The sequence below is a fragment of the Piliocolobus tephrosceles genome, chromosome 17 (genome assembly GCF_002776525.5).
Source record: "Piliocolobus tephrosceles isolate RC106 chromosome 17, ASM277652v3, whole genome shotgun sequence".
NCBI classification, from domain to species: Eukaryota; Metazoa; Chordata; class Mammalia; order Primates; family Cercopithecidae; genus Piliocolobus; species Piliocolobus tephrosceles.
In genome coordinates this window covers 5,197,257-5,224,681 of record NC_045450.1, presented here as the reverse complement: position 1 = coordinate 5,224,681, position 27,425 = coordinate 5,197,257, and the positions used below count along the sequence as shown (strand labels likewise).

Sequence of the window (27,425 nt, the reverse complement as noted above, 5' to 3'; positions counted from 1 at the left end):
CACCCATTTTTATACCACATATGGGTGTTCCTGGAACTGTCATGGTGCTGGTGGGTGTGTGGTTTAGGATGTTAATGCGTGCATCATGAGGTCCTGGGTAAAACCTAGGCCGAATCCAGCACCATGTTGGGTCCATTTGGTCTCAGCCAGCTTGGCCCACATCCTGGTTTTCAGGGTTTTAGCCCATAGCCTCTAGTCATGTGAAACTGCTGCCTGGAATTTTCTATTCTCCTGCAACCTCCCTGTAATATTCCTGTCTCATTTTACCATCTTCTCTTCCAAACTGGACAGGGAACCCCTAGATCCTCTGTGTCCCCAGGGCCTGGCACCATACCTACACATCCAGGTGATTAATCAATGTTTATGGAAAAAAGTCAACAGTAATCTGGCACAGGCAACACAAGGAAGAAATCTCATCTGGGATATTGATCAAAGATGCCAGGTACAGAGGAGTTCCCACTGGATGATTTCAGTTATGTGGTGCTTAAGATTAGGCAAGAGCCATCAGTGAAGATAGAAACCAGAACAGATGGTGAGTTCGGGTGGGGAAGGAGCTGTCATGGGGCAAGGGACCCAAGGGAGCTGTCCAGCTTCTGAAAGGTTCCACGTGTGCATCTCAGCACTGGTTACATGGGCGTATTCACACAGGTAACAAAGTACTACAAGAGAGGTGGCTTAAGCCAACAGACATTTATGATCTCACAGTTCTAGAAGCTAAAAGTCTGAAGTCAAGGCATTGGAAAAGGCATGCTCACTCAGACGGCTCTAGGGGAGAAGTTCTTCCTGGCCTCTTCTAGCTTCTGGTGATGATATCCAGCAACCCTTAGGGTTTCTGGACTTGTAAATGCATGACCTCTATCTCTGCCTTCATCTTCACAGCGTATTCTCCCTGTGCATGTGACTGTGTCCTACTCTCTTCTTCTTATAAGGACACCAGTTTTACTAAGCCAGGGGCCCACCCTAATCCAGTATGATCTCATTTTTCTTTTCTTTTTTCTTTTTTTTCTTTTTTAGAGACATAGTCTTGCTCTGTCATCCAGACTGGAGTGCAGTGGCAAGATCATAGCTCATTGCAGCCTCAAACTCCTGGGCTCAAGTGATCCTCCTGCCTCAGCCTCTCAAGTAGCTGGGACTACAGATGTGCATCACCACACCTGGCTAATTTTTTGTAGAGATGGGGTCTCACTTTGTTGCCCAGGCTGGTCTCAGGCGATCATCCTGACTTAGCCTCCCAAAGTGCTGGGATTACAGACGTGAGCCACCAAGCCTGGATGACCTCATCTTAACTAATTATGTCTGCAATGATCCTATTTTGGAATAAGTCACATTCTGAAGCACTGGGTTAGGACTTCAACATGTTTTTGGGGGACAAATTCCACCCACAACGACAGCTGTATACATAGGTTTAAAAAAAAAAAAAAAGCATCAAATTGCACCTTTAAGATGAATATATTTTACTGAATAAAGGTTATACCTGAATCAAAAAATAAAACAAAATGGGAGGAAAAGATAAATAAGCAATAACCAGCAACTTCCTCCTCTTTTCAGCTTCTAAAAGACAGAGCCAGAAATAATTCCCTCCAACTTATTGAAGCAGTATAATGCATTAAAAAAATTTTTCTCTCCCTTGTGGCATCAGACACACACTCCTTCCCTCACAAAATCTGCCAGGGCTCCTGGGATCTGCTCTTTCCAGGGGTTGGGGAGAGGCTGGTGGTGAAGCAGCCATGATTTTCGGAGCAAAGCTGCCTCCAAATTAGCAGGACCGGCCAGCTGCTCATTCCCCACCCCCACGTGCTGCTCTTGGCAGACGAGAAGGAATTTTTAAAGACTGATTACACATTCTTTTTTATTGGTGCCATGTTTGTAGTATTTGTTGGCCCCAGCTGGTGCCCCAGTAGGTGATATAAAAAGACATATGAATAATGTATACAACAGCCCAACAGTCATCAGAGAACCTCACTGCCAAAACAGGGATGGCGCGGCGGGCCGAGATAGTGGATTATAGGGGGAAGGGAAAGAAATGCACATTCCTGCCCAATTTTGCCTGAAAACTGTAAGCTACAGTCAGCTTGAAGATGAGCAAGTGGGATCTTCACACCACCCTAGAGAAAGCTCCCAACAAGCATATATGGGGTTTTCAAACATAGCCATCCCACATCCAGAAAGTCCAACCTACCAGAGTATAGACGTGGATGTACAAATAGTTATGGACCAGGTTGTTCATTTCAGCATTGCTGTAATTGTGCAGTGGGGACTGGGACTGGGGAGGGATAAAGGATTTAATAGGGTTTCTCTAGAAAGTCTCCTCATGGGGCACAAGCCCTCCAAACAAATGCTGCCTCGAAATGAGACTGTCCCTGGCATTAGTTGATGCACTTAGGTCTTGAATGATAAATGAGATAATGAGACTTGGCAGTGCAAGGGTTCGAATGTAATGAAATGGAAGAGCATAATGGATCATTTGGGATGGACGGGGGAGAGTTGGAGGGCTATTTGTTCATGGGTGATTGAAGCCCCTTCCTCCTGAGCTCTTTCATTCCCTCTCACCAGCCTATACAGAGGCTGAACAAAAGAGATGCTTGTTTTCCCAGCCTCCCTTGCAGCTAGGGGTGGCCATGTGACCCAGTCTTGACCAGTGAGACACAGAGGAAGGACTCCTGGGAACTTCTGGGAAATATGTCTCCTTCCTCATAGGAATCTCTCTCTCTCTCTCCCTCTCTCTCTCTCTCTCTCTCACACACACACACACACACACACACAAACACCACCACAACCAATGACAACAAACACCCTGGCCACCCCCAGACGCCTTTGGCTAGAGATGGGTAATGATTCGCTGCTTAGATCTCAGCAGCCATTTTGCAACCATGAAGAAAAAGCCAAGAGAATTGTAGAGTCCAGAACCCAGAGCCCTGATCCCATGCAGTTACTGAACCAACCCCAGAAACACCACCCACTCTCCAGGCTTCCTGTGCACCATTCCATTCTTCGCCCACTGAGAGTTCTGTTCCCAGTCACTTACAGGTGAATGTGCTGTAACTTCTCCACGGCCTACATGGTGACTGCCTGGCTGCCACAGCTACACACATTCATCCTCAGAAAAAGAAAGGAAGGCCTGGCCTTTTGCCTGGGGCAACTGGAAGTACCAGGACGCTCCCAGTATGGGTTGAATAGTGTCCTCCAAAAATCTATGTCCACCTCTAGCCTCAGAATGTGGCCTTATCTGAAAACAGGGTCTTTGTAAATGTAGTTAGTTAAGGATGGAGATGGGATCATGCTGGATTAGGTGGGTCCTAAGTCCAATGACGAGTATCCTTGTAAGAGACAGAAAGGCAAACACGGAGACACAGGGCAGAAAGCCACGTCAAGGTGGAGGCAGAGGTTGGCATGATACTGCCACAAGTCAAGGAATGCCAGGAGCTGGAAGGGGCAAGGAAGCCTCCATTCCTAGAACCATCAGGGGGTGTATAACCCCACCAACATCTTGACTTCAGACTCCTTGTCTCCAAAACAATGAGAATGTATTTCTATTGTTTTAAGCCATCAAGTTGTGATCATTGTCACAACACCCCTAGGAAATGAAGTCATCATTCCAGCCTGTTCTGTGGCCCTTAAGCTTGCTGAAACCCTCCTATAAAACAACTGCACCTACCTGACCAGACAGTATGACTTGCCCTCCTTCTGGGGCCTCTCGGGCTGTGGAGATGACCACCCTACCCCAACCCATGGACAGCAAATCCCATCCCCGTCCTGCCTGGTCCAGAGACCCATCCCTTTCTTCCCACTGGGACTGGAAGTGACAGACAACAGCAATGAGGCAGGCTTTCATGTCACTCAAGTCTAGAGAGTTGGTGTCCTCAGTACAAAGGTCTCCTTGAGGAAGAAAAAAAAAACTTCAATTTAGTTCTGCCTTTACAGCTAGGAAGTGCCATGTTTACCCACGTGTGTGTGTGTGTGTGTGTGTGTGTATTTTTTTTTGAGACGGAGTCTTGCTCTGTCGCCCAGGCTGGAGTGCAGTGGCCGGATCTCAGCTCACTGAAAGCTCCGCCTCCCGGGTTCATGCCATTCTCCTGCCTCAGCCTCCCGAGTAGCTGGGATTACAGGCACCCACCACCACGCCCGGCTAATATTTTTGTATTTTTAGAAGAGACGGGGTTTCACTGTGTTGGCCAGGATGGTCTCAATCTCCTGACCTTGTGATCCGCCTGCCTTGGCCTCCCAAAGTGCTGGGATTACAGGCGTGAGCCACCGCGCCCAGCCCCATCTTTACCCAGAGTAAACACAGCTGGAATATGGCCCATCAATAGGCAACAGGATAAACAATTCATGGTCTATTTATCAGTGGAATATTATACAATGATTAAGAAGGGATAAGGCATACTGAGAGATTTGTAAATGCGATAATGTGATGTTTGGGATTGTCTTCAAAACAATGTGGGAAGGGGTACGCAGATGCGGGTTGGGGGATGCAGATTTAGATGAAATAAGTTTGGCCAAGAGTCAGCCATTGTTGAAGTTGGGGGGATTCATTATACCATTCTCTCTACTTTTTAATATGTTTTTAAATTTCCATCATAAGGAGTATTTTTAAAGAAGGCAGTTCATATATACTGTCTTAGAAAGAGGTCCATAAAAGATGCTGAAGAGAAACAGCAAGTTGAGGAAAAATATATTCAGTGTAATCGTATTTGTGTGTGCTGCTATATATATATATATATATATATTTTTTTTTTTTTTTTAAGACAGAGTCTTGCTCTTGTCACCCAGGCTGGAGTGCGATGGCGTGATCTTGGCTCACTGCAACCTCTGCCTCCTGGGTTCAAGCGATTCTCTTGCCTCAGCTTCCCGAGTAGCTGGGAATACAAGCACCTGCCTCCAAGCCCGGCTCATTTTTGTATTTTTAGTAGAGACAGGGTTTCTCCATGTTGGCCAGGCTGGTCTCGAACTCCTGACCTCAAGTGATCTGCCAGCCTCGGCCTCCCAAAGTGCTGAGATTACAGGCGTGAGCCACCACGCCTGGCCTCACACATGTATTTTAATTAATATATGAATGTAAGTACAGAGAATAATCTAGAAGACTGTACAACAAACCAAAAGCATGGTTATAAGATTTGGCCTGCTGTTCTTCCCTCCTATCACCATGTATTATTCACATTACCCCACACTTGCAATCACACATTCGCAGGCCTGTGCTTAATAATCACTCAATAAATAATTGCCAGGCACACGTTGGACTTCACTTCTTCCTGCCTACAGAACCCAAGAACTCTGCATTTACCAAATGAACAAGTGAGAGACTGGACCTAAGGAGACGATGAAGTTATCACTGTTCCAGAGTGGTTTATTACTTCTTCTTTTAAAATAGAAATTCTGGTCTTGGCAGAATGGCCTGTGGGCACAAGTGCAACTTTATAACATTAAGGCAACGCAAACTAGATCACAGACTTGAAATTCATCAACATAAAAACCCTGGAAGGCTTTCCCATCAGGAAAAGTCCAAGAAAAAGGCATTTTGCTGGGACTGAGAGGTCGACTTACACGGAGCTTTGCTTAGGTCTGGGCCAGTGGGGGATGGGCGGTGGGGCAAGGAGGCGCCATCCAAAAGCTTCTCTCTTGGCTGGGGTTCACTTTGCCAAGTTTATCTGAGGTTGTTGTCAAGTCTTGTTCACAAGCCAGCCAGGCCTGGAGGTGTGCGCTCTGGTTCAGCATAGAAAGCAGAGGCTAAGAACTTAGGCACTGGCCCCAGCAGACCTAAGTTCTAGTCTTTTTTTGGCTCTTAAGTTTGGCCAAGTGTCTTCTGTTCTCCAAGGCTCCCTTTTTAAATCTATACAATGGGGCTGTTGAGGCTTCCTATGGGGCCAGGCTGATGCGAAGATTGAATGAGATGAGCTCCAGAGAAGTTAAACATGTTATGTCCCAGGAGACCCCCTGAGATAAGGGTTTGGGTACACGTGGACTTGGGAGGGGATCCTAAGAGGCTCCAACAGGGGAGAGGAGCAGTGAAACAGCGACAAGAGGAACCCAGAACCAGAGGCGGGATAGGGAGGTCTGTGCTCTGGGTGACTGGGGCTCAACCCCACAGGGAAACACAGAGAGATCACACAGAGCGTATCTCAGCCCAGGAGCCCCAGATGAAAATGGGGGCTGTTGGCAGAACATGAGTACATGAGTGCACCATTTTCCCGCTGCTGATAAAAACATACCCAGGACTGGGCAATGTACAAAAGATAGGTATAATGGACTTAACAGTTCCACATGACTGGGGAAGCCTCACAATCATGGCAAGGCAAGGAGAGAGCTTGTGCAGGGAAACTCCCCTTTATAAAACCCTCAGATCTTGTGAGACTTATTCACTATCGCGAGAAGAGCACGGGAAAAATCTGGCCCCATGATTCAATTGCCTCCCACCGGGTCCCTCCGACAACATGTGGGAATTCAAGATGAGATTTGAGCGGGGACACAGCCAAACCATATCAATGGGGAAACAGGTGAGCAGCAAACATCACCGCACGGGGCCATGATCATCATTTAAAATGCCAGCCCGGGTCGGGTGTGTTGGCTCATATGTGTAATCCCAGCTACTTAGAAGGTGGGAGGATTGCTTGAGACCAGGGCTTCGAGACCAGTCTGGGCAACATAGCAAGACACCCATCTCTACAAAAAAGTATAAAAATTAGCCAGGTGTGGTGCGGCATACCTGTAGTCCGAGCTCCTCAGGAGGCTGAGGCAGGAGAGTTGTTTGATCCCAGGAGTTTGAGACTGCAGTGAGCTATGATTGCACCACTGCACTCCAGCCTGGGCAACAGAGCGAGACCTTATCTTTAAAAGATAAATAAATTAAAATAAAACGTCAACCGGTGGTGCCAGAGAAGCAGGAGTACTTTGTGATATAAATTCAACTAGATTCTATCAACAAGGCAACAACCCAAAGACAGGCGGGACGCCCAGTTAACAAGCAGAAAGGACTCTGTGAACCACGTCCACAGCAATGGCTCCCCACGTTCCTGTGCATCAGGGTCACCATGGAGAGTTAATGAAAACACAGGATCCTGGGCCCCAGTTCCAGGGATTCTAATAAAGCAAGTGCATGGTGGGACCCAGAGAACTGCATTTTAACAAGTTCTCCAAATGATTTGATGTAGGTGGCCAAAAGATCACATGTTGAAAAACATGGGTCTTACAAAACCCAAGACGCTGGTTTTGCAGGTCTTTTGGCAATACTAGGTGGGTAAGAGACACCCTCAAGGAGAGGTTTTGGAACAAGTCAGCATTTAAAATGGGTGCGCGTGAACACTCACACAACACACACACACACACGTAACAATACCAACAAGGAGGGCTTGGAACGCCAACTATGTTTACACAACGAAATAAATGACTGTGCCCCTAACATACTCCAGAAATCACCCAAGAATAATTTATAACCTCTACCACCACCACAACCAGCTCCCTCCCCCGACCAAAAAAAAATTTAAAAAAAAACTCTTGAGAATGAGCCAAGGTTAATGAGGCTGGTGTTATCTGCTGAGTAAGTGCTGGCCATGCAAGTTAAACTTCCTGAAGGTAGATTCAATTTATGGGTCCAATTTTTCCAGGAGTGCAAAGAAAACTGTGTGCACGAGATGGGAGGCCAGATGCTGTGGGCCTGGGTGAGGAGAGATGGCAGGGCTCTACCAGGTGGAGCTTATAATTTGGTGGGGAGAGAGCAGCTGGTTCTTCAGAAGCTTTTGTTTCCTTTCAGTCATTTTCCCACTTGGCACACTGAGCCAAAGACTTCAAGAGGGACCTTTCCCAAATCCTTCTGTGCCCTGGAGTGGGGCTCTGTTTCCAGCTTCTAAAGGTGAGGGTCAATGCGGCTCCCAGCTCTCCTTTTTAGCTTCCCCCATCCATCCCCAGATACTGGACAGATAGGCTGGGTGCAATCAGTGTCAGGACTGGGTAAATTTTATTCTGATGTGCTCGGAAGTATCACAGATCCTGGGACACCTTGCTGCTCAAAGTGAGGTCCTCAGGCCAGCAGCATCGGCAACTCGGGAGCTTGTTGGAAATGAGGAGGCTGGCACGGTGTGGTGGCTCACACCTATAATCCTAGCATTTCGGGAGGTCTATCCAGGTGCATCACGTGAGGTCAGGAGTTCGAGACCAGCCTGGCCAACATGGCGAAACCTGGTCTCTACTAAAAATACAAAAATTAGTTGGGCATGGTGGCTCATGCCTATAATCCCAGCTGATTACAGGGGAGGCTGAGAAAGGGGAATTGATTGAACCGGAAGGCAGAGGTTGCAGTGAGCCAAGATCACACCACTGCACTCCAGCCTGGGTGACAGAGTGAGACTGTCTTTAAAAAAAAAAAAAAAAATGATATAATGGACTTTGGGCACTAGGTGGCGGGAAGAGGTTGGGATCGGGGTGAGGGATAAAAGACTACATACTGGGTACCGCGTACACTGCTTGGGTGACAGGTGCAATACACTCTCAGAAATCCCCGCTAAAAAACGTATCCATGTAGCCAAAAACCACTTGGACCCCAAACTTGCAATTTAAATTTTAAAAAGTCTCCCTCTTCTTTGCCTTATAAAGGCACCCATCATCACATTTAGGGCCATCCCAATCCATGAACTTGTTTCACATGAGTATGACCTCATCTTAAATTGAGCACATCTGCAAAGACCTGATTCCTGAATCAGGTCACATGCATGAGTACAGGGATTAGACCTGAACATGTGTCGCAGGGGGACACGATTTAATCCACAACATCCCCACCACTCTTACCTCCAGCCTCATTTCTTCCTCTTCTCTCTGCCCCTTGCCCACTGCCCATGCCACAGCCCCAGAAGCTCCACTCTTCCCTCTACTGCCCTCGCAGGGATATTGTTTAGCTCACACGGGACCGTCTTCCTCCTGGCCCCGACTGGTTGCTGCTCATGCTTCAGTCTCAGCCTAGCCATCACTTCCCCACGGAAGCCTCCGCTCCCCCTACCCCACCAGGAGGTCCTTGTCTTTTGCCACGTCTAACTCCACACCTTGAAACTGCTTTATTTATTTATTTATGAGACTGGACTCAAACTCCTGAGCTCAAGTGATCATCCCACCTTAGCCTCCCCAGTAGCTGGGACCTCAGGCAGGCACCTTCATGCCCAGCTGAAAATACCTTTCAAAGCCTCTCTCCTAGAACTGCTGTAGGGAAACTGAGAGGAAAACAACTGTGTCTAATTACACCCCAGTTTAACTCGGGTGCCCAGTTCTGTGTGGGTATGCAGTGGGCACTCAAACACTTGCTGAATGAATGCATGCATGAACAAATGAGAAGAATGAGTGCATGGAAGAGGGAGAGGAAAGAAAGGAGAAAACAGCATATTTCACATCCGAGATTTATTAGGACGCACGCTCCAGCAAGAGATACTTAAAACACAACGCAGTCATCACTTTGATTGTGAAGAATAGTTCAGCTCGTTTTATTTCTGCTCATAATCAATACTGCCCAATCTCAGTGCCTGCTCCTGTCTCATTAACATTTATCAACAACCCTCAGTGGCACACAGTCTTTTACAATTGTTTACTGACTCTCCATTTCAGTTCTTCTCCCCAGCAGCCCACCCAGCCTTGGGTGAGAACAAAGGGTTCCTTCTCGCCGTATCCCACTGGCTATCTGTGGGTTGATTCATATCATTCCAAACCCAGGCTGGCCAGAGTGTCCCCTCCCCTTTTGGAATACATTGATTCTAAGAATCCTCAATAATCCAAACGAATGCTCCAGCTTATGCTGTCACGCTGGCCTTTTTGTTGCCCGAGGAGGGCTCTTCACTGTCCTGCCTGACAGTGATGTACACACAGGAGGCCGCTTTCCCTTCTGCAGGGCAGATGTTGATACGTATGGGGAGCAAAGTGCACCTGCAGAATAGAGCATCATTGCTGGGGTGAGACCTCCCCAGGTGCTTCCTCCACTGCAGTCCCATTAAGACAGCTGTGGGCATCTGTCACAACCCCTCTGAAAGGAACCTCAGAGTGACCCTCTCAGCTCACTCCCTGGGAGGGACCTGTTATACTCAAGGCTTTGCTGAAAGGGACCAAGAGACCTCAGGATTAGTGGCTTTGTGTCTCTGGCTGACCTTAACTTCTATCTTGCTTGTTATCAAGTGTACCCAACAGCCCTGTAAATAAGAAGAGGCTATTTTCCTGCACAAGTGGTTGGTAAGTGGAATCTCGGCACATCACAGCAACCTCCCTGGGCCTCCTTCTGCAGAGCAGAGACAGCACTGTTTCAAAGAGCCTCTAACAGCTGGCAGATTCCGACAAAAAACATCACCCCTTAAAATTCGCTTTCTCCCTAGGGTTGATTTTATTGGAGGTTTGTTTTCCTCTGCCTGCCTGCATCTGCAGAGCCACCGGAGGAATCATCCTGACTATTGTTCTGCTCCTGTAACTCCCACCACCGACTGCTCACCTGTATCTCTGATGGTGGCACCAGGTGATTCCAACTTACAGCTGGTGGGTCTCAAGCTGAGAGAGCTGGGGGCCCACAGGCACTGTCTCAGGAGACAAAGAATCCAAATGTCCTGGTGTTACCCTGGTCTTGGCTGATCGCAAAGGCACAGCCCCAACAGAAGCACAAAATGGACAAGGTTTTGTTTTTTGTGTTTTTTTTTTTTTGAGACGGAGTCTCACTCTGTCACCCGGGCTGGAGTGCAGTGGCACGATCTCAGCTAACTACAACCTCTGCCTCCCAGGTTCAAGCAATTCTCCTGCCTCAGCCTCACAAGTAGCCGGGACTACGGGCATGCGCCACCACGCCCAGCTAATTTTTGTATTTTTAGTAGAGACGGGGATTCACCAACTTAGTTGGCCTGGATAGTCTCGATCTCTTGACCTGGTGATCTGCCCACCTCGGCCTCCCAAAGTGCTGGGATTACAGGCGTGAGCCACTGTGCCCAGCCCAGAGAAGGCTTTTGATACTTGCTTTGCAGCCTCCTGCATCCTACCCCAGCACCAGGCGCTCACGACCTTTGGGCTGAGCTCATCCATGATCATCTCTCCCCAGGCCTGCTGTTCCTTGAGAAAGAAAGTCGTAATGGGCAGAATTCTAGGAGAGCCCCCCAGAGACCCCCTCGCTTATATCTGCTCCCTGTATCATCTCCTTATCATCTCCTGTTCTTGAGTGTGTGCAGAGCTTGTGATTTGGCCAAGGGGAAGGAATTCTGCACATGTGATTAAGGTCACACTTGCTTTGTTAAGCACATATGCTCAGCTGACTTTGAGTTCATCCAAAGCAGGATGATGTTATGTGGGCCAGACCTAATCAGGTGAGCCTTTTAAAGGTGAAGTTTCAGAAATTCAACCCTTAGCCTCCAAGGAGACACAAAGGGTCATGCTGTGAGCTGTCTTTGGAGGTGGCAGCTCTAGGAGCTGAGGGCCTTCTTTCAACAATTCCAAAAAATTGAATTCAGTCCACAAACTGAATAAGCTTGGAAGAGGACACTGAGCATCCTATGAAACCCCAGCTCCACCTGACACTCTGGTTGCAGTTTTGTGAGACCCTGAACAGAGGACCCAGTTAAACCATGCCCAGACCCTTGGCCCATGAAAACAGACAATAACCGGTGGTGTTTTAAGCTGCTCAGTTTGTGCTGGTAAATCCACCAACAGAAAAGTAATATAGAAGTTAAATGGGCCGGGCGTGGTGGCTCACACCTGTAATCCCAGCACTTTGGGAGGCTGAGACAGGTGGATCACAAGGTCAGGAGTTTGAGACCAGCCTGGCCAACATGGAGAAATCCCATCTCTACTAAGAATACAAAAATTAGCTGGGCGTGGTGGCAGGCACCTGTACTCCCAGCTACTCAGGGGGCTGAGGCAGGAGAATCACTTGAACCTGGGAGGTGGAAGTTGCAGTGAGCCAGGATGATGCCATTGCAGTTCAGCCTGAGCAACAGAGAGAGACTCCATCTTTAAAAAAAAGGAAGTTAAATGAACACTTTTGACCACTGAAGGAAGTTCCTTTCACTCCCTCTTACTTAATCATCTTTATCTTAGCCCTGAAAGAGGGATGCTTTAACCCCATTTGTAACAAGTGAATCTGAGGCCCAGAAAAGTGATAGAATTTAGCAAAGTCCACCTTGCTGCCTGGTGGCCCCAGCTAGAACTCAGCCCCAGGTCCATACACCTAAAGTCATTACAACACCCACTAAAATTTTGCCCCTCTCTCTGTGCCTTCCTCTACAGAAGCCTGTTCCTTCAGGGATAGATCCCAACCCACTGTTACAAGGTATTGAACTCTTATTTTGACAAAATGTAGTAACTACCCCCCAAAATTAATAATAGTATTTTTGAGCCAGGCACGGGGGCTCACGCCTATAATCCCAACACTTTGGGAGGCCAAGGTGGGCAGATCATGAGGTCAAGAGATCGAAAGCATCCTGGGCAACATGGTGAAATCCCATCTCTACTAAAAATACAAAAATTAGCTGGGCGTGGTGGCACCTGTAATCCCAGCTACTCGGGAGGCTGAGGCAGCAGAATTTCCTGAACCCAGGAAGTGGACGTTGCAGTGAGCCGAGATTGCACCACTGCACTCCAGCCTGGGCAATAGAGCAAGACTCCGTCTCAAAAAAAAAAAAAAAAAAAGCAAAAACACAAAAACAGAAAACTATTTTTGAGTCCTTATGTGTCAACCACCGGGCTATCCCAACAGCAATAGATATTATGATTATGATTTTTTTCCATTTTATTGATGAGGAAATCGCCACATAGAAAGGTAAAGGGACTTGCCAAAGATCAAGGACACACAGCCAAAGAGTAGTAGAAGCAGCACAGGAATCCAAGCACACATAGCCAAGCTCTGCTTTTCACCTTCACATCATACTGTCCTCAAACTAAAACCCTAAATCTGACCTTCTGAATCAAAAATCATATTCAAGGCCGGATGTGGCAGCTCACACCTGTCAGTCCAGCACTTTGGGATGCCAAGGCAGGTGGATCACCTGAGGTCAGGAGTTTGAGACCAGCCTGGCCAACATGGTGAAACCCTGTCTCTATTAAAAACACAAAAATTAGCCAGGCATGGTCGTGGGTGCCTGTAATCCCAGCACGTTAGGAGGCTGACACACAAAAATCACTTGAACCCAGGAGGCAGAAGTTGCAGTGATCCAAGATCATGCCACTGCACTCCAGCCTGGGCAATAGAGTGAGACTGTGTCTCAAAAAACAGAAAAATATTGTGCTCAATAATAGCTTGGAAGTACACATATCTTCTGTGAAGGTTGATGGGCTACAATTCCCTTCAAAACACAAATAAGTAACTGTGTTTAAATGAGGCCTTCTGTGTAACAGCTACGGAAAATCAATGTAGCTATTTACATTTTGGTTCCCCTTCCAGGCACAGAGAAGTTGCCCGTGACTCTGTGATCAGTTTTGTCCAATGAACCATGAGCAGGAGCGACTCGAGTCACCTCCAGGTGGAAGGGTTAAGAGGTCATGTGACCACCACATTCCCTTTCCCCTGAAATGGTGATCAAGGATCTCTGAGTGACATTACATATCGGTAGGACTGTGATGTCCCCTGAGTCTCAGACCAGCAAGTTTTTATTAAGGGTTTCAAAAGGGGAAGGGGTGCAAGAATGGGGAGTAGAGGTGCAGAGATGGGCCTTTTGTCAGCCTAGATCCCTGAGTGAACACAATGAACAGACCACCCCACAATGCCCTAACACAGCCCAGACATGCAACGTGACCAAGAATAAGCCTCACATGGTGGCTCATGCCTGTCATCCCAGCACTTTGGGAGGCCAAGGTGGGTGGGTCATTTGAGGTCATGAGTTCAAGACCAGTCTGGCTAACATGGTGAAATCCTGTCTCTACTAAAAGAACAAAAATTAATCAGACAGTAGTAGCGTAGACCTGTAATCCCAGCTACTTGGGAGGCAGGAGAATCACTTGAGCCTGGGAGGCAGAGGTTGCAGTGAGCTGAGATTGTGCCACTGTACTCTAGTCTGGGTGACAGAGTGAGACCCTATCTCAAAAACAAACAAACAAACAAATACCTCACTGCATGGAGCCACTGAGATTTGGGGATTGTTGTTACTGCAGCAGAACCCAAATCATCCTGACTACTAGACTGTCCTAACTAGAGTTTCTTACCAAAAGCAAAGGCATTTTTAAAGTTCGTGACATTTAAACAAAAGAGCAAACACCAACGTCTGCCACTTTGTCAGACTAACAAACTCAAACAAAGCCAACAGCCAGAAGTTAAAAGAAACAGATCATTAGGTTGAAAACAGAACCATCAAAACAGACACAAGTGACTCATTTAGTGATTGCAAAGAACATCAGGCAAGACACACGTGTGGTCATCATATCATTCATCACATGCTTAATTGCACATGTTTGACTAAGAAAAACACAAAGTATTAAAGCTCATCTGTAGTTCCAAGTGCCTATCCATGTATTTATCCATTCATCTTGGATTTATTTATTGAGCAACTCTTTTGTGCCAGGCACTGTGCTGGGTGCTGGTAATGCAATGATAAAGACGGCAGGCATGGCTCTGCCCTCCAGGAGTTTCTGGGATTCGGAGGGAGACAAAAAGAAATAAGTAAATCCATGAAAGAAGTATTGGTTGGACTTGCCCCCAATATTTCAACATAGGTTCTTCCTATTTTCCATAAGTGTCAGCTGGCTGAGAAATAAAGAGAGACAGTACAAAGACAGAAACTTTATAGCTGGGCCGCCAGGGGTGACATTACATATCAGTAGGACTGTGATGTCCCCTGACTCTCAGACCAGCAAGTTTTTACTAAGGGTTTCAAAAGGGGAAGGGGTGCAAGAACGGGGAGTAGGTACAAGATCACATGCTTCAAAGGGCAAAAAGCAGAACTACTAACAAGGGTCTAACAAAGATCACATGCTTCTGAGGGAACAGGACAAAGGGCAAAAGCAGAACTACTGATAAGGGTCCAACAAAGATCAAAAGGCAGAGGGCAAAAGCAGAACCACTGAAAAGAGTCTATGTTCAGCGGTGCACATATTGTCTTGATAAACATCTCAAACAACAGAAAACAGGGTTCGGAGCAGAGAACCAGTCTGACCACAAATTTACCAGGGCAGAGTTTTTCCCCACCCTAGTAAGCCTGAGGGTGCTGCAGGAGACCAAGGCGTATCTCAGTCCTTATCTCAACCGCATAAGACACACATTCCCAGAGCAGCCATTCAAAGACCTCCCCCTGAGGAATGCATTCCTTTCTCAGGGTATTAATATTAATATTCCTTGCTAGGAAAATAATTTAGCGACATCTTTCCTACTTGCATGTCCATTTATAGGCTCTCTGCAAGAAGAAAACTATGACTCTTTTTGCCCGACCCCACAGGCAGTCAGACCTTATGGTTGTCTTTCCTTGTTCCCTAAAAATCACTGCTATTCTCTTCTTTTTCAAGGTGCACTGATTTCATATTGTTGAAACACACGTTTTACAATTTGTACACTTAACACAATTATCACCGTGGTCCTGGGGTAATGTACATCCTCAGCTTATGAAGATAACAGGATTAAGAGATTAAAGACAGGCATAAGAAATTATAAAAGTATTAATTCGGAACTGATAAATGTCCACGAAATCTTCACAATCTATGTTCCTCTGCTGCAGCTCCAGCTGGTCCCTCCATTCAGGGTCCCTGACTTCCCACAACAAGAAGTAATAACAGGTTAAGGTGGAGAAGAGAGGAGAAGTCCACTTTATAAAGGGGTCAGGAAAGAGCTGTCTGTGGAAGCACCATTTTAGCTGAGACCTAAAGGATAGTCTTGTTTGGGGAGGCGCAGAGGAAAATCATTCCAGGCTGAAGCAGCAAGTGCAAAGGCCCTGTTATGGAGAAAGGTTTGAGAGTCCAAGGAAACAAAAGGAGGCCAGAGTGGCTGAAATAGAGTAGGCCAAGGGGAGGAGATAGGAGAGGGCTGGAGAGGTGGCAGGAACAGGCAGAAGACTCAGGGTCTCGATTTTATTCTATGTGCCATGGGCAGGAAAGGCAGAGATGAGACTCAATGGACACCTTAAGATCCCTGAAGCTGCCAGGTGGGAAATGGATTGCTGAGCATCGACGGCAGGTGCAGAGGACCAGTTAAGACCAGTTAGGAGGCTGCTGCTGTAGCCTAGCTGGGATAGCGGTGTCCTAGGCAAAGATAATGACAGTGAAGATAGAGAGAGTGGACAAGTTGAGATAAAGTTTAGAATCACAGGACTTGCTGACTAGAGAAGAGGGCAAAAGCGGAGTTAGCACAACACATGAGTTATGACTGCCTTGAGCAGCTCAGCAGGGGGTGGTGCCATTTACAGAACAGAGATGGCACGGACGGAGCCCACGGAGAAAGAGGAGGAAAAAGAGAGTTTGGCTTTGGGTTTTTATTAAGACAGGGTCTGACTCTGTCACCCAGGCTGGAGTGCAGTGGTGCAATCATAGCTCTTTGCAGCCTCAAACTCCTGGGCTCAAGCAATCCTCCTGCCTCAGTCTCCCAAGTAGTAGGACTACAGATCTGACAGATGCACATCACCATGACTAGCTAATTTTTTTTTTTTTTTTTTTTTTTTTTTTTTAGATAGGGTGTCTCACTGTGTTTTCCAGGCTGGCTTCAAACTCCTGGCCCTTGAGTGACCCTCCCACCTCAGCCTCCCATAGTACTGGGATTACAGCCATCACCTACCACTCCCAGTCATGAGTCTGGCTTTGGATGTAACAAGGTTGAGGTGTTCATGAGTTGACAAGTGGAAAAAACAAGAAAGAAGCTGAGTGTTTAAGACTCTGTTTGAAGAAGTCTAACCTCAAGACAAAAGTTCAGGACTCATCAGCTGAGAAATGGCACCCAAAATTATGCAAATGGATGAGCTCAGCTAGCAAACAAATCCAGGGAGAGCAACACTGGGCTATGCACCTGGCCTAACACCACCCCACTCCTCCCAATCCTTGTGTTATGCTGGAGAGGGTTCAGCCTCTGGGGAGTGTCACCAAACCCCCACATCTCTTTCTTCTGAGACCTTCTCTATAATCCCCTCTTTTATACTTAGTGAAATGGGATTCTCTTTTCCCCATCCAGCTTAAGCAAAACTTTTGACTATGAGAGGAATGAGGATGCATTTAGTATCTGTTCTGCACTGCTAATTCCATCAAAGATTTCTCATTATTCATGCCTGGCAGTCTCATTTTCTTCTTTCGCCTCTCAGAGCACAGTCAAAGCCTTAATTACTGACCTTTTCACCCATCTAACACCAGCGATTTCCCCCATCTCAGTTCTCAGGAAGTTCTCTTTGCAGAATTATCTCCTGAATCCTCACCTGGGGATAGAAATTGTTCTCTGTAGCCGTGTCTTCCCCCTCTAACTCTTATCAAAAAACTCAGCGATCTCTGTGCATCAAATATTAAACTCAAGCTTAACAGAACAGATCATGCTTCTGGCTTCTCTCTGTCTCTGGCCTGTGGGTTAATAGGTTTGTAACCTTTGCAGGGAAGACACCAAATTCTCGGGAGGCCAGAGTTTCCAAGAGTGCTGGTCACTCTTACTCTTTTTCTCCTGCTCAAAATTCAGCACTAGAGAGTGTTATACCATTGCACCTGCAGAGGAGTTCATCTGACTCTAGGGACTACAGATGAGAGAGATGGACAAACTAACAAGCATTCAGAAAATGGCTACCACAATGGGGAAGAAAATGAAAGTCAAACCGAATAAGTAATGGTCAAAACAAAACAAAAACCTAGAGACCAGGTGCAGTGGCTCACACCTGTAATCCCCACACTTTGGAAGCCAAGGCGGTTAGATCACTTGAGATCAGGAGTTCGAGACCAGCCTGGGCAACATAATGAAATCTCATCTCTACTAAAAATACAAAAATTAGCCAGGTGTGGTGGTGGGCACCTGTAATCCCAGCATTTTGGGAGGCTGAGACAGGCGGATCACCCGACGTCAGGAGTTTGAGACCAGCCTGGCCAACATGGTGAAACCCTATTTCTATTAAAAAAAAAAAAAATACAAAAATTAGCCAGGTGTGGTGGCAGGTGCCTGTAATCCCAGTTACTTGGGAGGCTGAGGCAGGAGAATCGCTTGAACCCAGGAGGCAGAGGTTGCAGCGAGCAAAGATCATGCCACTGCACTCCAGCCTGAGCAACAGTGAGACTCTGTCTCAAAAAAAAAAAAAAAAAAAAAAAAACTAGAGATGCCCAGGCTGGCTGAAGAGAATATTCCAGAGCCAGGCTTGGGACACTATGGCCCATGGGCCAAATCTGACCTGCTTGCACATGCTTTTGTCAATAAAGTTTTATTGAAACACAGCCATGCCCATTTGCTACATATTGTCTACGGCTGTTGGATTAGGCTGTTCTCCCATGCTATAAAGAAATACCTGAGACTGGGTAATGTATAAAGAAAAGAGGTTTAAGAATTTTGCAGGCTGTACAGGGAGCAAGACACTGACATCTTCTGAGCTTCTGGGGAGGCCTCAGCAAACTTAAAATCATGGCAGAAGGTGAAACAGGAGCAAGAGAGTGAGGAGGGAGGTGCTACACACTTGTAAACAACCAGATCTTGCAAGAACTCACTCACTATTGCAAGGACAGGACCAAAGGGATGATGCTAAATCATTCATGAGAAATCCATCCCCATGATCCAATCTCTTCCCACCAGGTCCCACCTCTAACACTGGGGATTACATTGCAACATGAGATTTGGGCAGGCACATATTCAGACTGTATCAGCTGCTTTCACACTATGGGTGGCAGAGTTGACTAACTACTACAAGAGACTGTATGGCCCACAAAGTCTAAAATATTTACTATCTGAGGCTTTCAAGAAAAAGTTTGCAAACCTTGCTCTTGAAAAGGAAGGGAAGGAAGAGGAGAGGAGGAAGACAGGAAGGAGTAGAGAGGGACACAGGGCTGTATTCAAACATCTGTTACTAAGAAAGAGAAATTCAACTTATTTGGCATGGCCCAGGTTATCAAACTGGGAGCACTGGATTGAAGTTTCAGGACAAGCACTGTGCTGAACATAAGGATGACCCATCCAACAGGCACATAATCCACCCTGAAATGCTGTCCTGGGGTAGTGAAGATGATGTTGCTGGAAATATCCTTAAGTGGCATGTGGATGAGTTCCCCCGGAGGCATACATGTTGAACTAAAGATTCTGCTGATGGCGGGTACAAGCTGAAGGGGTTTTGAAAGGCAGAGTTAGGTTCCACAGAAGGCTGTTGCTAGAGAAAGCCAGGAGAAGAAATTACATGGCCAGATAGAGCGGCATGACTATTGGATGAGGGTTTTGTTTGTGTTGTTTTGTTTTGAGATGGAGTTTTGCTCCTGTTGCCCAGGCTGGAGTGCAGTGGCACAATCTTGGCTCACTGCAACTTCCACTTCCTGGGTTCAAGAGATTCTCCTGCCTCAGCCTCCCCAGTAACTGGGATTACAGGCATGTGCCACCACGCCTGGCTAAGTCTGTATTTTTAGTAGAGATGGGGTTTCTCCATGTTGGTCAGGCTGGTCTCAAACCCCTGACCTCAGGTGATCCACCTGCCTCGGCCTCCCAAAGTGCTAGGATTATAGGCGTGAGCCACTGCACCCAGCCTGGATGAGGGTCTTTAGCAAAGATGGAAGTTTTGGTACCTTGCAATATAATCTCTTCATTTATGTCCTCCTGAAATCTTCAGTAAAAGCACTATTTTGTCGATGCTTCCAGGGTCGTACTTAGGGAGATTTAAAGGAGATGCGATGTGGCAGTCTTTGACTCAAGGGAGTATCATACCAGCTCAAAGAGACCTGGGTACATGCCAACTGGACCAACTCTTGTGAGGATGTCATAGATCCTGGGAGGCCATTCTGATCCTGCCAACCTTGAGGCCAGGTGTGTCTTTGAAAAACATGGTTTGACTTAACACCAGCACTTAATCTAACACTCACCATGAATCTTGCTGAAGTTAAGCTATACAAATACCTTTTCAGAAGATTTTTTTTCATTCCAGATCCTTCTTAGAAATTCCTAAGACTCAATGCTGCGTGTAAGATTCTAAGAAAGAAAACAGTTTCCGATCTTTGGGATTCCCCTGAGATGGTCCAATCCGCGAAAAGTTCATTGCCATTTCCCTCAAGGACACTGAGCACAGGAGTCTTATCCGATTGGATCCTGGGAATCGAGAAGCTTCAGCAGATGGGAAATGCACCCTCCACAGGCTCACATCCCTGTGGGCTATTTCAGTTACCTATTGCACTCTAAAATTAGAAACTTTAAACCACCACAATTCCTTATTGCTCATGACCCTGTGAGTTGCATGGGGACTTCCAGGCTGGTTTAACCTGGGCTCATTTGTGTGGCTACCTGCAGCTGGAGGGCCACCTGGGCGGAACATCCAGGATGGCCTCACACATGTGCCTGGCAGTTGGTGTGGCTGTCAGCCGGGGAAACTTTTATTCCTCCATGTGGCCCCTCGCCCTTCAGAGCCCCTCTTCAAACGGCCCTTTAAGCAGGATAGCCAAGCCTTGTTGGTGCCAGCATCCAAGAGGGCAAAAAAAGGGAAACTATGAGAGGGCTCTCAAGGCCTAAGACTACAAGCACCCCAAAAAGCTGAGGTCTCGGTTAATTCAGAAAGTTGATTTTGCCAAGGTTGAGGATGCACGCCTGTGACACAGCCTCAGGAGGTCCTGACAACATCTGCCCAAGGTGGTCGGGACACAGCTTGGTTTTATACATTTTAGAAAGACCCGAGACATCAATCAGTATGTGTAAGATGTACATTGGTTCAGTCTGGAAAGGCAGAACAACTCCAGGAGAAGGTGAGACAACTCGAAGCGGGGAGGGAACTTCCAGGTCAGAAGTAGATAAGAGACAAATGGTAGCATTCTTTCCAGTTTCTGATGCGCCTCTTCAAATGAGACAATCAGATATGCATTAATCTCAGCAAGCAAAGGAGTGACTTTGAATCGAATGAGGGGCAGGTTTGCCCTAAGCAGTTCCCAGCTTGACTTTTCCCTTTAGCTTAGTAATTTTTCCTTTTTTTTTTTTCTTTTGGTGACAGCATCTCGCTCTGTTGCCCAGGCTGGAGTGCAGCGGTGTGATCTCGGCTCACTGAAACCTCCAACTCCCGGATTCAAGCAATTTTCCCTGCCTCAGCCTCCTGAGTAGCTGAGATTACAGGCACCTGCCACAACGCCTGGCTAATTTCTGTATTTTTTTTTTTTTTTAGTAGAGACAGGGTTTCATCATGTTGGCCAGGCTGGCCTTGAACTCCTGACCTCAGGTGATCCGCCCGCCTCAGTTTCCCAAAGTGCTGGGATTACAGGCGTGAGCCACTGAGCCTAGCCTAGCTTAGTGATCTTGGGGTCCCAAGGTTTATTTTCCTTTCACAGCTAGAAGTTGGTCACCATCACTTTGGCAGCACTCCACTGGGCAAAGCAAGTCATAGGCAGCCGGGATTCAAAGAGAGGAAAATAAACTCTATCTCTTAATGGAAAGATTGGTTCGATTACACTGCACGAGCGTTTGCAAGATGTTGCACCCATCTTTGGAAACTGACCCCCCTCCCCGCCACACACATACACACATCTTTACACGCAACCCCCCCATGAGGTGCATCTACTTCCAGGCAGAACCGAAACTTGACAGTACTTGAAATAAGAAAAGTAGTGTCCTAAATGCCAGTTCTCTTCTTACTTAACTTCAGCCTCATTATAAGCAGATCCTAACAGAGTTTATGTGTCTTGAGAAACATTGTAATTAATCTTCGGAATTTAAGAATTTGAATTCATAGCAGTAGCCTGTGCATAGGAAATATGCATATGGCAGGTTTTTCCTTTCTGCTAAATCATGCTGAGGGAACCACAATGTAACTGTTTTTTGTTTTTTGTTTTTTTTTTTTTGAGACGGAGTCTCACTCTGTTGCCCAGTGGTGTGATCTCAGCTCACTGCAACCTCCACCTCCCAGGTTCAAGCAATTCTCCTGCCTCCGCCTCCTGAGTAGCTGGGATTACAGGCACGTGCCACCATGCCCAGCTAATTTTTGTATTTTTTCAGTAGAGATGGGGTTCCACCATGTTGATCAGGTTGTTCTTCAACTCCTGACCTCTGATCTGCCCACCTCGGCCTCCCAAAGTGCTGGGATTATAGGCGTGAGCCACCAGCTCACAATGTAACTATATATTGAAAAAAAAATTTTTTTTTTGGTAATTAACAGGTTTAACAGAATGTATCTCCTAATCTATTCCTTTCACTGCAGACATCTATTGCCTTTTCAGCCTAGCAAACCTACCCTCTATGGAGACTCATACTTCCTATGCCAGGCACATGGCTCTCATGGGGGCTGCCATGTTCTCACATGACTCTACCCATCTGGCCTCAGTTGATTGGTCCAGGGATGAGCATCTGGCCTAAATGGGCCAATCAGAATTCTTCCCTTGAATATTTTTCCATACTGGTAGTAGACCAAGTTAATCATTCTCTGTGATGACAGGAACTATGTGGAGTGAGAAATACAGGAGCTTTTGTGGCCACATTTCTCATCTTATGGAGAAAAGGCTTGAGTAAGAAGAAATTGAGTCAGTATGCACACAAAGCCAAAGAGAGAGACGGAGAGAGAGATCTGATGGTGTCTCCATCCAGAGATGGAGAGAGAGATCTTGTGGTAAGCCCCTTGGTATTTATCATTCTAGTACATGCTTGCTGCTGCATAAAATCAAGACTTTCACCTGAGGGTTTTCTCAAAGTCAGGCATGGAATATGTCAGAAAAGCCACAGAAGCTGGGCGCAGTGGCTCACGCCTGTAATCCCAACACTTTGGGAGGCCAAGGCAGGTGGATCACGAGGTCAGGAGTTCGAGACCAGCCTGGCCAACATGGCAAAACCCCATCTCTACAAAAAATTTTAAAAAGTAGCTGGGCATGGTGGCGGGCACCTGTAATCCCAGCTACTCAGGAAGCTGAGGCAAGAGAATCACTTGAACCTGGGAGGCAGAGGTGGCAGTGAGCTGAGATCGCGCCATTGCACTCCAGCCTGGGTAACAGAGTAAGACTATGTCTCAAAAACAAGAAACAAGAAAAAAAGCCATAGAGTTGATGCCCTGGGACCAGTCCTCAGTCAGTGATGAATGGGAGCCAGGGTATAAATGCTTCAATATCTTTGCCCCCTGGATGGAACAACTTTGAAATGTATTCCACATCATCTCCCAGAGGTCCCCAGTGGGGTCAAACCCTAGCTGCCTGGAGTGGTAATCTGCTCTTTGAAGCCCCCTCTGTGGCCTCCTGCCTTTTCATGTATCAGTTCCTCACTCCCCTATTGGTGTTCCCTGAAGTCATCTTCTAAACAAACCACTTGCAATCCTGTCCCTCTTTCAGGATGTGCTTGGGGTTGGGGTAGGGGAGTGCAGACCAAAACATGATCCCTTTTCCACTCCACACTACTAAGATAAGTTTCTGTCACTGGCAACCAAGAGTTCTGACTATTACCTCCTTCTGAGATAATTTCTAAAATGTATTTAGGAATTTCCCCCCCCTCCACCCCACTGCCTATGTCATCAATATGTAGATGTCTCAACAAAGTTTAATGGTGTTCTTTGATCAAGTTTCACAAAACACACTGCACTTTCATAAGGGCTCCCCGTGACTGATCAGCCATTCAAAAGAAGGGAAGTGTCAGAGATGGCTCTGCTAGACTCATGTATTCTTCAGTAGAATCTGGGTCAGGATGGTGTGGTCGGGAGACGCTTCTGGAGCTCTGGGACCCATAAGCCTGCGTGTCCCATGGTGGAGTATTAGGACCACTTGAAAACATAGTGGCAGGAGGTTTCCTCCCTCCCCTGAAGTTCATCCTCCACGACACCCAAACTGCTCAATAGATAGTGGTTAAATGAATAATGGGGCCAGGTGCAGTGGCTCACACCTCTAATCCCAGCGCTTTGGGAGGCCGAGGCAGGTGGATCACCTGAAGTCAGGAGTTCGAGACCAGCCTGACCAACATGGCGAAACCCCACCTCTACTAAAAATTGGCCAGGCATGGTGGTGGGTGCCTGTAATCCCAGCTACTTGGGAGGCTGAGGCAGGAGAAGTACTTGAACCTGGGAGGCAGAGGTTACAGTAAGCTGAGATAGCACCACTGTACTCCAGCCTGGGTGACAGAGCGAGACAAAGAAAGACGAAAGAAAGAAAAGTAAGAAAAGAAAGAAAGAAAGAATAATGGATTCCTTCCTTCCAAACTGCAACTCACCAAAAGAAGACCAAGACGCATCACGATGTTGTGGCCATAATCACCACAGTGACGATAACGAATACAATCAACTCTCAAGCCAGCCCCTCCACTAAACCTGGCAGATCACATCCGGTGTTTCACTTTGGGGATGTTTTAGTGGTCATGGTAGAGTGCTGCCTGACTGCTGGCTTTTCTACTGTTTCAGGAATACAGAGACGTGTATGGATGACCCCTAAAGCAGCCTAACTGATTAGTATGCAATTCTCAAAGAGCCAAACTGTATCCCAAAAGCTACTGGAATAAAAAAATAAAGAGAGAGAGTTTTAATTCTCAAAGAGACAAATTGGATAGTAAAAGCATTTATGTTCCCTTGGAGAATCTTCCCACCGAGGACTCAAAGTTGTCTCCAGACCAGGGAAAGACTGGGGCCTTGAACACTCCCAATTCTGGTATCACCTCCCATTCTCCTTTAGGTACAGTTTTCTCAGAGGAGCATACATTGTGCATTGCCACCAAGGGTATCCAAGGACACAAACTGAAGATAATAGTGCTTCATTGTCTCTCAGTCATCTGTCTCTCCCACATGCTGGCAGAAGAGCCAAGCCCAATTTATCCAATTACAAAATAGCAACACTGGCATCATGAGATCAGATAACAAACTTCCAGTGGCAATCTATCTTCCTACCAAAAGTAACCAACATCTGCGGAGCACTTACCATGACTAAGGGTCAAAAGAAGTACTTTACATGCTGCGTCAGGATGTCCATGTGTCAGGATGGACTCGGTTATGCTGCAGTAACAAATTAACCCCAGAGTCTCAGCAGCTTAGCAACAAAGTTGATTTCTTACATTCCATGTCACCGTGGGTTGGCCGGGTATAATGCGCTCCATATGGCCACTCAAAGACTTAGAATGATAGAAATTCTACCATCTTAATGCAAGGATTTTGCCATTACTGCACCAAGAGATGAGAGAATGAGATAGTTTTGCCCCAGCCCTCAAAAGCTGCAGACTACAGGTGACGTCAGTGACTTCCACTTATAGAGCATTGGACCCTGGCATGGATCCATCTAACTATTGGGGGTTTGAGGGATACGGGGGAGCACATGGAAATCCCATGAGCAGTAACCATTCCCGCCAGCATGCATTATTTCATCTGAACCTCACAACCCCATGGAATATATAACAGACGCTTGGAGAGTTATGGGCCCCACCCCAAAGCATCATAGGTAATGAGTTGCAGAGCTGATATATGACCCTCGGCCTGCCAGGATTCAAAACACTATGCTGTATACTCATCACAAAATTCTATGAAATTCCCTCATACAGCAAAACATCACACCAAGTAAAAAGAAAGTCAAGTTGTACAAATACAAAATAGAACTCCCCTGACACTTCACCTCCTCACCCGCCTGAACCCCACCGAAAGCATCAACCTACGCAAATAACTGGAACGAAATTCTCAGGCAATTTCAGCAGGGGAAAAGGGGTTATCTCATCTGGTTCTCATATCCAACCTTGTCAAGGCAGGACCTTCCCTAAACTTCACCTGAACACCTAGGCAGACCATCATGTGTTGCCGCTTCTTGTTACTGGAAATCCAACGATGACGTCTTTACACAATTTATAGGTCTTTCTATAAGTGCCAAGATAAATGTCATCCCTGTACCTGCGCATCGTTCAGAGGTAGGCAAGCTTCTATGTAAAGTGCTAGACAGTAAATATTATAAGCTTTGCAGGATACATCTGATCTCCATCTTCTATTCTTTTTTCTTTTTTTTTTTTTTTTTTTTTGTACAAATTTTTTTTTCTTTTTAGATAGGGTCTAAAAAGAAAAAAAATTCATCCATGCTGTGATATCGATGAATGTTCAAAACATGTTCAGTGAAAGAAGCAGACGTGAAAGGTCCTATATTGTACGATTCCATTTATATGCAATGTTCAGACTAAGCCAATCCACAGAGATAGAAAGTAGATTAGAGGTTTCCAGGGGCTGCAGGAGGAGTATGCAGAGTGACTGCCGAATGGGTGGGAGGCTTCCAATTGAGGTGTTGAAAAAGCTCTGAAACTAGGTAGTGGTGATAATTGCACAACACGATAAATGGACGAAATGTCACTGAATTGTACACTTTCAGATGCACAAAATGGTAAATGTTGCATATATTATACCACAATTTTATTCATTTACTTTTAGAGATAGAGTCTCACTCCATCACCCAAGCTGCAGTGCAATGGCACAATCATAGCTCACTGCTGTGTTTACCGCCTGGGCTCAAGCAATCCTCCAACCTCAGTCTTCCAAATAGATGGGACTACAGGTGAATGCCACCACACCCAGCTTTTTAAATTTTTTTATAGAGATGCATTCTCACTATATTGTCCAGACTGGCCCAAACTCCTGGCTTCAAGCGATCCTCTCATCTCAGCCTCCCAAAGTGCTGGGATTACAGGTGTAAGCCATCACGCCACGCAATTTTTAATTCTTATGCGAAATTTTCACCTAATAAATTTTTAGGATTAAAAAAATGTTGATCAACATGGAGATTAGAAGCAAAAATAATTTTAAACAGAGAAAAAAATTAAATGAGATGATGTATATGTATACGGTGCCTGGCCTCATGGTCACAGAATCCACTGCAGCTTTTTTTTTTTTTTTTTTTTTTCTTTTTTTTTTTTTTTTTGAGACAGGGTCTCACTCTGTCACCCAAGCTGAGTACAGTGGCATAATCATGGCTTACTGCAGCCTTAACCTCCTGGGCACAAGCGATCCTCCCACCTCAGCCTCTCAAGTAGCTGGCACTGCAGGTGCACACCACCACACCTAGCTATTTTTGTTGTTGTTGTATTTTTGGTAGCGACGGGGTCTCACCATGTTGCCCAGTCTGGTCTCGAACTCCTGGGCTCAAGCGATCCTCCCACCTCAGCTTCCCGAAGTGCTGGGATTACAAGTGTGAGCCATCATGCCCATCCTGTTGTAGCTATTTTAATAGTCCTGGTGTACAATAATTTGCTCTCCCTATAAAAACAGGACATACTAAGCCAAAGAAAGCACCAATATAGTTTGTTCTCCCCAGATCTTCACAATGTTGGAATTAGTATAAGAGTCCAAAATACTTCACATGGTTTGGCTTTTTTTTTTTTTTTTTTTTTGGAGATGGAGTCTTGCTGTGTCATCCAGGCTGGAGTGCAATGGTATGATCTCGGCTCACTGCAACCTCCACCTCCCAGG

General features: G+C 46.3%; 2 long non-coding RNA genes across 2 annotated transcripts in view; one reads left to right on the top strand and one right to left on the bottom strand.

The window, feature by feature from the left end:
- Positions 1 to 27,425, bottom strand: part of LOC111551653 — a 103,571-nt gene that overhangs the window by 20,592 nt on the left and 55,554 nt on the right. The window lies entirely within an intron of this gene.
- Positions 115 to 20,404, top strand: LOC111551654. The gene is made up of 3 exons (XR_002734425.1): positions 115 to 125; positions 6,734 to 6,740; positions 19,986 to 20,404. It is a non-coding gene; the product is annotated as an uncharacterized LOC111551654 (long non-coding RNA).